The following is an 8913-nucleotide window of genomic DNA, read 5'->3' as shown; positions in this document are numbered from 1 at the left end:
GAGTGTGGGTAAGTCGACGTATGCATAGCGATCGTGTCTCGAAACCATGAAACACCTGTGCGGCGCGAATGGGCTCGAAATTTAAAACGAAACGACGTTGTGAAGCCTTCCTTTCGCGGGAGTCACGCTTCGAGTGAGTGAGTGAGTGAGTGAGTGAGTGAGTGAGTGAGTGAGTGAGTGAGTGAGTGAGTGAGTGAGTGAGTGAGTGAGTGAGTGAGTGAGTGAGTGAGTGAGTGAGTGAGTGAGTGAGTGATGAGGTGAGTGAGTGAGTGAGTGAGTGAGTGAGTGAGTGAGTGAGTGAGTGAGTGAGTGAGTGAGTGAGTGAGTGAGTGAGTGAGTGAGTGAGTGAGTGAGTGAGTGAGTGAGTGAGTGAGTGAGTGAGTGAGTGAGTGAGTGAGTGAGTGAGTTGAGTGAGTGAGTGAGTGAGTGAGTGGGAGTGAGTGAGTGAGTGAGTGAGTGAGGAGTGAGTGAGTGAGTGAGTGAGTGAGTGAGTGAGTGAGTGAGTGAGTGAGTGAGTGAGTGAGTGAGTGAGTGCTTACGTCGCAGTCACTCCTTTGAAAGTCCCGCGACTGCTTTGGAGTGGCGCGCGCGCGCTTGGGAAAAATCGGTCGTGAAACGTCACTGACCATGGCCACATCACCTGAGCTCTTCACCCAATGAGGAATGCGCAATGCTGCCATTGCAAGTGTGCTGAGAGCCAAGAATAAGATTTAAAACTGGGCCCCAATGCACGCTACGAAGGTGGTTGTCCAGTGAAGCTGCAGTGTCACCTGATCCGATAAACGAATGTGACATAACCTTGAACGTTTGATCAGTGCACTTGATTGACAATAAGACAATTAAATGCATTCTACCAACGTGTTCAAGCTGCTCTTTGGGAGGGACCCGATTTATGCATGACTTTCCCATAGCGCTAACACAAATGAAATCGGTTGCTCTAGGCTGGTTCTTCTGATACGTACAATATACAATGCGTAAGTGCAGTGGCTGGTGGCTTCTTATGATTGAGGGTTTCTACCGGCATTGCTTAGATTTCAGCGTGTCAATGTTACAGATCGCGTTATCACAAAACAGCGAGTTGCCACCCAATTCGTTTGCCAATTTCTATTTGCTTTATTAATCACGTCCGCGTTGCGGGAGCGTTCGCGGTCATCAATTGATATGTGTTTGTGTTTACTTGTGTGCCCATTCCTCTTGCTGGCGAATTGAATTATGCCGCGAATATTTTCATCAACGCTGGGAACGATAAAGATATGAGCCTGTTAGCTGAATTGTCCGCTGCAGTGGCCTAGCGGTTACGGTGCTCGGCTGTTGACCCGCAGGTCGCGGATTCCATCCCGGCCGCGGCAGTCACATTTCGATGGAGGTGAAATGCTGGAGGCCCGTGTACTGTGCGATAACAGCGCACGTAAAAAAACACCAGATGGTCAAATTTTCCGACGCCCTCCACTACGGCGTGCCTCATAATCTTATCGTTGTTTTGTCACGTAAAAACCTAGATATTATTACTATTATTATTATATGTTAGTTGAACTGTTATTACTGTCAATGGCATGCGAGCGAAACTGTGACTACCTCTTAATAATCCGTTTTCATTAGAACAGATTATCCGCGGTCGACAGGGTAAACCTTTTCACCGAAATTGATATCAAGCATGGGGATGGGTTGCAGAAAGACCGGTGACAACTTCATAGAATTCGCACTTCACAGAAAGTTTAGGAGAAAGTGTAAAAGAAAATGTGAGATTTTGAAGTACGGAAGACGTCTAGTGATATTCTACAGACTTGTGCAATGTTCACATTGGATCATGAGGGGTCGCGTCACTTTATGCGCAGCAACTTATCTTTCACTGGCACTCATCCACTGAGTCTTCTTGATCACCCAGGTTTTTGTTTTTTTCAGCTGCCCCATCGGAACCGGACAGACATGATATTATCCTGGACATACTGAACGCGTATGGGTTCAGCCAGTGGCCCATAACTAATACAAGCAGCATGCAGTTTAAGAATGTCACACAAGTGCTTGAAGTGACTGGCAGAGGTCCCATATTGAATTTGTACATTGATCGGGACGTCCAAGAGCTAAGCACTTACGTCATTCAGGTGCGTAAGTAAATTGCCAGCTGGACACAAAGTGCCTCAACAAAGTGATGATTTGAGCGAGTTGGAACAGTGCGCTCGTGATGGCTATCAGTGCATTACGCAAGACTACCGGAATGTCGTTCATTCTTTGTTCGTATACTTGAATGATCGCCATCATGATGAAATACCGTCCTTGATGTCCGAGTACATTTCATTAGAAGGGGTTAGAATGGATGCCATTCCCATAGGCTGACGCACACTGACTCACACTTATCTTGAATCCTATGTGTGATTATGATTGTACGTCCTTCCTGGGCAAATTCTTATCGGGAATAGCAGTATGACGCATATAAATAACTAATGAATGAACTACTTAATAATTCATTATTGCTCACGTAAACTATAGAACCACACGCACATCTACACCAGTGGCTCGACCACATCGTCCAGTTCCGACGGCGCTGTAGTTACACCGACAGGAGCAATAACACTACAATTCAAGACATTATGAGTCACAGAGGCAGAACGCGCGACTCCCCGCAGCGCACTTAAATTCATTGACACAGAGAGTTGAGTAAACAGATCGTACATTCAATCACAAGACAAGTGCTACAGCACATACAATCAGTACTCCGAAATTGATGTCACGAACAACAAACAGCTGGCGACAATTACGTCAAATAATATACGCCAAAAATTCACGTAAAGGAAACTAGGCTGACTTCCGTTGGTTACTTGGTTATTTGAGATCAGTAACAATGATTCCACAGGTACAGCTGCTCGGCCGTTGGATCATGAATATCACAGCTTTCCCACTGCTCTTCAGAGGACAGATGCAGACCTGGAAATCACCTTCCCCAATTCGCACATATGCTCCTTCTTTAAAGGGCCTCTCACCAGCCTCTCAAAATAGAAAAAAAAAGAAACGAGCGGACAATTCTCTCCTGGCGTTTCTCGTGTTTTTGGTGGACTTCGTGACGCAGAACAGTGATTCCTGTGACGTCTATATAGTACATACTCTCGATTCGTCCATATACGCGAAATATCAGATGTGAATTGTCTCCTGCACTGCTTTGTCATGCAGCCCCCCATCCGTTCTTCCTTGCCTCGCAAGACTGTCGTGCGTGATCAACTGATCTCACTTTATTTTCTGTGTTTCCGACTGCAAAAACGGAAATAACAGCGTGTAGCCGACAAGCGCGAAATCTTGATAGGCTCACCGCTTAGTGCTGACATGGTACACGTGCTTTTAAGAAATAAGTGGCCAGGTGGAGATATGGCCTATAGGAATGGTAGCGAAGGCGAGGAGGAAACCACTCCCTGGTCTTTGAATGCAGGGTGGCGAAGGGCCCTTTAAGAAAGTGGAACGCCTCAAATATAAAGCCTGCCCGACTGTATATACCAAAGTAATTCTTCACTGCGGTTACGACTTGCGTACGTACTTCACTGACGTCAAGCATTGCTTCTGTGTCGACCTTGGATGGGAGTTGCCTTCACAAAAGCTTAAACTACCCACACTGAAGTGACTGACAGAGCTGCGTGCCATGCTTGTAGCAGAGGAAAAAAATTGGCCGCGTATCTGCGTGCTTCGCTGCAAATGTCGTCTAAAGACGATAGAAGAGGCGCTGCGTGAGATATGGACGCCATCTGGCAATACATCGGGAAATATGAGTGCTTTGTTGCGGGCTGGTAGTCCCGGCGCAGCAGCAGGCGAAGACCGGCGGTGACCAACGCGACCGGCGGGGACGCCAGCCAGCCCGAACACACGGTTTGGCGCGAAGCGCTGAAGCAGAAGAAACGTCCGCACTCAACGAGTACTCTCCACACTCTTTTATTTACACGTCGCCTGGGTACAACAGGAATGCCAGAGCGGCGCCCCATGGCATTCGTACAGTGAAATACAGAACCGAAACCGAAACACAACAATGAGCTCGTGCAGAGGGCACGGAGGAAGGCAAGTTTCAGCGCAGTCGCATTTTCAGGCGCTGCGCCGTGCTCCCGACCGGGCTGCAGAAATTAGGCGCCTTTTCCTCTTCAAACCACTATAAAAAAAAACTCGCGGACAACTTTTCTTGGCAATGAAGGGAAAGCTACGGGGGCGGAGCGTCTGCACATGTACTGCTACGCGAAGCAATCCGGTTTGGCGCGCGTCTCGTAACACCGTGGAAAGTGATGGCTAGCGTTGCATTTCGACACAAACGCTGCTTAGCGTCTAAGGTACGGGTAAATGGCGCGACTTTTTCACGCACGCAAAAAAGCAAAGTGACAACGTATAAAGTAAAAGAAATACAAATATCTCGCTTGTGCGCGCTGTGTTTCGTCTCAAAAAGCTGCATGTAGAAAATGAAGGAGTATTTTATATATCTCACGCAGAAAATACGGACGCAGTTGTGGGACTACATTCCTTAGCGGTAGGATACGTGCATTGTGGCTCTGTAGCCTTCGCTTCATTGCCAAGAAAAGTTGTCCGCGACTATACCACCACCACCACCATTTGCAGCAGGCAGGCAGGCAAGCAAAGAACTTTATTATCCGGAGGCGGCGCTCGACCCCCTTTAGCGCATCTTAAGAAACTAGGGTCTTTAGAATTACGTATGTATGCATTTTCTATTAAAGGAACACACCTCCTAATACTTACCTAGTGATGTTGCGCCTCAGATATGCGTGATATTTACTTCTTGACCGACAACGTTCACAAGTATGAACAGCCGTACCAGTTCAAGATTGCTGGTCCTTGGGCAAGTGGTTCCACTTTGGCCGAGTGGCTGAATCGAGTGACGTGCCGACAAACAGAAAGACAGACAGAAAAAGAAACAAGTTACCCGACTACCCGTGCTACACCCCCCCCCTTTCCGTTTCTCCCCTCTTCTTTCTTTATTTTGTTTTTCCTCATCTCCTTAACACGTAAGATGCTTTAGCTAATTTGGTTGTTGTTTTATAGTTGCTCGGTAGTGTACAGTGTATTACTCCAGCCAGTAATTGCGTCTAGCGTTTGTATAAGTTACACTGACGCAATTTATAAATATTTAGTTTATAAGTATCTCTCGCGCTTGCGTGTACAGGTTCAATAAACTTTCCTTTGTGACCAAAATTTCTCCGATTAAGTATCCCAAGAAAGACTATCGTCTTTAAAAAGACAGCTCCGCTACTGTGAAAGCTGAGGAAGTGCGTGGCACGGGAACCCAGTGATTCCCGTTCGTAGAGATCCCACTGCTCCGATTACCAAACCGTCGATGACGCCAATGTTTGAGGTAAGCATGTAAGGTCCCCGGCACGAGTAGAATCTTGTTTGGAAGATTCGCAGCAGACTCGGTGTGCGACATGTGCACTACTTTTTGCTGCGCTTTATCGAGTTCCTGCTTGTTACGGCAGTTGAGATGCGCGTCGTCTGCAGCGAGTTCCGTCAGGTTGTTCCCCCTTCAGATGTAGCGCCGTAAAGAGCCGCTGAGAGGAGAAATCGGGCGCTCTGCGAGGCGGTGGCGCCCTCTCATGCGTGGCGCCGGAGTCAGCCGCATGTTTCGGAGATGTTTTAAGCGATTTTAAATAATTATTGCAATTACGTCTTGGCTATTTCTGTTAATTATATTATTTCAGACCTTGTTCGTTCACTTTAACCAGGTTTTGAGCATTGGTAGCCTTGTTATGGCCTGTACTGAGCGCTTTACTCTGAGCGTGACCACGCCACACGACCCCCATAGATGGACGACAAGCCGGGCCCCTCAGGTGCTACACACTTAAAAGGAGACAGTTTTGCCGCAAGGGCAAAGCAACAAATGCGACAGCAACGAAATGGAATCTTATACGCAGTAAGGCTAGCACCTATCTCCTTTTGCAATCGATCTGGCGTAACTCATGAAAACTCTGGCGTTAGGACATGGGGCCGCAGCATCTGGCGAAGGGACCTTCGTGCTGTCTATCGCCTCAATGCAAAGTTATCGGGGAGAACACAGCACGTGCAAAGGTATGTCAAGATAGGGCGCGAGCGACCGCGCCCAACGGATCGAAGTACGCAATTCGTGTCGGAGCGAGGCAGTTCCTGTTACGAGACGCTCCCCCCCCCCCTCCTCCTCCGCCGCATATGAACCTTTCGCGCGACGAAAGACGGCCGGTGCGTTGTCTCTCAGCATGAGCCGCGATCGTCGGCTGTCCTCGCACGCTTTCACTCGCACATGGCACATACGACGTGCAGGGAGATGCTGTCGAATTGAACTCTGTACAGAACCTCACGGCTACGGCGACGGTGACGGCTAAAATGGTCCCGGAGCCCATATAATTGATATCGCAATAAAAACATGACGTTTATTTTGCAAATGCCCCCGATTTTATTCGCTTCAATAATCTCTCGCGTGGCTATGGCTGGATGACCGACCACTCTCCGTGAAGGCGCCCCGTCACCATTGCTCGTCGGCCCATAGGGCAGTGAAATAACGAATGAAGGAAACTTCCTTAACGGCTGTTCTTATTTCTTTTTTTTTTGTTAGACACAACCTAATGAGGCCAACAAAGAATGAGGCCAGGGGATATGTAGGAGACATGAACTTCTTAACTGAACGGTAGAGGTCAAACCTATTGGTTCGGTCCCCACGGACGGCAGCTTGGTTTTTCGTCCATTTTTGGCTCATTCCTATTTATGTCACAATTAACACACTGCAGTTGAAAACCACATACAATACCCCTTATGCCTTCCTTGGCTTCCTTACGTGTTGGACTCATAAGGCAGTGAGGGCACTTTTACGCCTCCTACGGATGAACGCCCTGAGAGAACGCATTTGAGTAAGCCGCGCAGTCTAGCGCACGTACACCACTTCCTCGCGTTTTTCTTGCCTTCTCTCTCTCCCTCCCTCGTCTATATAATCCCCTTTTCTTTTCTCCCCAGCATGGAGGAGCCAGCCACACGCTTTTCTAATGAACCGCCTTCCCCTCCGCGTTTTCTTCTTCCTCCTCCCCCAACAACATTCAAGTCATTAGCACTCGGTCCACATTCCTCTTATATTATGAGTCAATCTAAGTGTGTCATGATATCGGTTTAATCACGCGAGAGATCCTAAGGCGCACTTCCGTCATTTTTACATTGCAGGTTGACCAAGCCAGCCTTCATGAAATTGGGCCGAAACCAGCTTACAGATCCGTACAGCGAACATAACAAGGGCATAACTGAAGCCTACAAGAAACTTCTCGAAGTCGCCGTCAAATTCGTGCAACCCAACATTACAGATGACGAGCTCACGACCGTCGTCTGCAATATCATGCTCCTTGAAAGAGATCTCGCCAATGTGAGAATCAAGTCTTATGACGAAATTGTTTACGTTCTTTTTTCGGTTATAATAGGCTGTTTACGATATCCTTCGCAAACGCACTGTCCATACTTTGAAATAGGCCAATCATAAATTGATACTACAAGAACTACGCTGCCTTATCGGGAGCATCGCGAGATCATCTGCGATCATTCGTGTTAAGATAAAAAGAACGCGAGAATTGGGACAGTTTCTGCAAAGAACGCCTTGACGTTCATTAAACTCCTAATCAAACCCCGGATAGAGTGCTAGCTATAGCCAGAAAACTAGGCGAAAAAGGACTAGTTTCCTAACTATATCTCGCACTTTACGCGGGGCCTCATTAAAAGTGTAGGCTTTGTTCACTCAATTTCCTCTTCAAATACATCGACATAAACGGAGCGTGAACATACGGCACCTGCAAAGAAAGCGCTCAGGGCTTTAGTTTTTGTTGTATTACAGCAGCCATATTGCACAACATATACACTACAAACACCGCTGTCCTTGAGAACAGTAGCCGAATGCGAGATAACAAGGAACGCGTTTTAATTCACTACGCGAAGCATCGGTTAACAGCTAAAACTTCAACAGCAGGATAAGATAGGAATACAAGCTGTTCACTTCAAATTAAAAAAAGACCACATTTCAACGCTCTGCGCTAGAATTGTACAACGTGAAGGAGCCTTTAGCTGGTATAAACTCAAAGATTTTCAGCGACTCATGTGTCGCAAGATCATAAAAAAGACAAAAAAACAGTTAGGCATTTTATCAGAAAATCGATAAGTGCCATGCAAAACGTGTATTTCTTGTGACCTGAAGCGCCGGCCCTACTAGAGCATTTCGTTGTGTGAGCCTTGCCTGAGAATGGCGTCTCTCAATGAACGTCTGCGAGAACGAGGTCTGTACAGTGCTACGGCACTGCGAAGGTTGTTGATAAAAAGACTCACGAGGTCTCTTTCGAGCCCGCACTCGATAATTAAGCTCCACGTAATGTCACATAATGCACGACATCTACTAAAGAACAAAGATGACATGGCAAACGCCTGATGTGACAATAAGAACGGGTGCCAAATGACCAATAAAACGTTATTACAGTGCAGGTGCTTAAGCGGAAAAGAAATGGACGTTTGTCATGGACTATTTTGCAAAAAGAAAAATGCTATTGTATAAAAGGATTCTTTCCGAGAATAATCTATAGTTATCGCTCTGTATCACCCCCGCGAGTTTTGTATGAAAATAACACAAACACAAGTCGCAGTAGCATCTAGCTTGATTATAATTCAAACATCGTCGAAATGCATGCTCGCCGTTCACTATTATTCTATATCGTTGCAGATGACAGCCCCGCCAGAGGAAAGAAGAAACATTCTACAAATTTATCATAGGACAAATATTTCTGAACTGGACAGTAATTACACAAACGTAAGGATTCCTATATATAGATGAGGTTTAAGCAACACTATCAAGCCTTTTAGATACATGTTGCACTCGACGGCTTCATTATGCAATTCTCCAGATACAAACCATGGTTCTTTAGACTATTTTGCCCACACTGTTGT

The sequence above is a fragment of the Rhipicephalus sanguineus genome, chromosome 9, assembly GCF_013339695.2.
Source record: "Rhipicephalus sanguineus isolate Rsan-2018 chromosome 9, BIME_Rsan_1.4, whole genome shotgun sequence".
Lineage (NCBI taxonomy): Eukaryota > Metazoa > Arthropoda > Arachnida > Ixodida > Ixodidae > Rhipicephalus > Rhipicephalus sanguineus.
Note: the sequence above shows the minus strand (reverse complement) of the source record.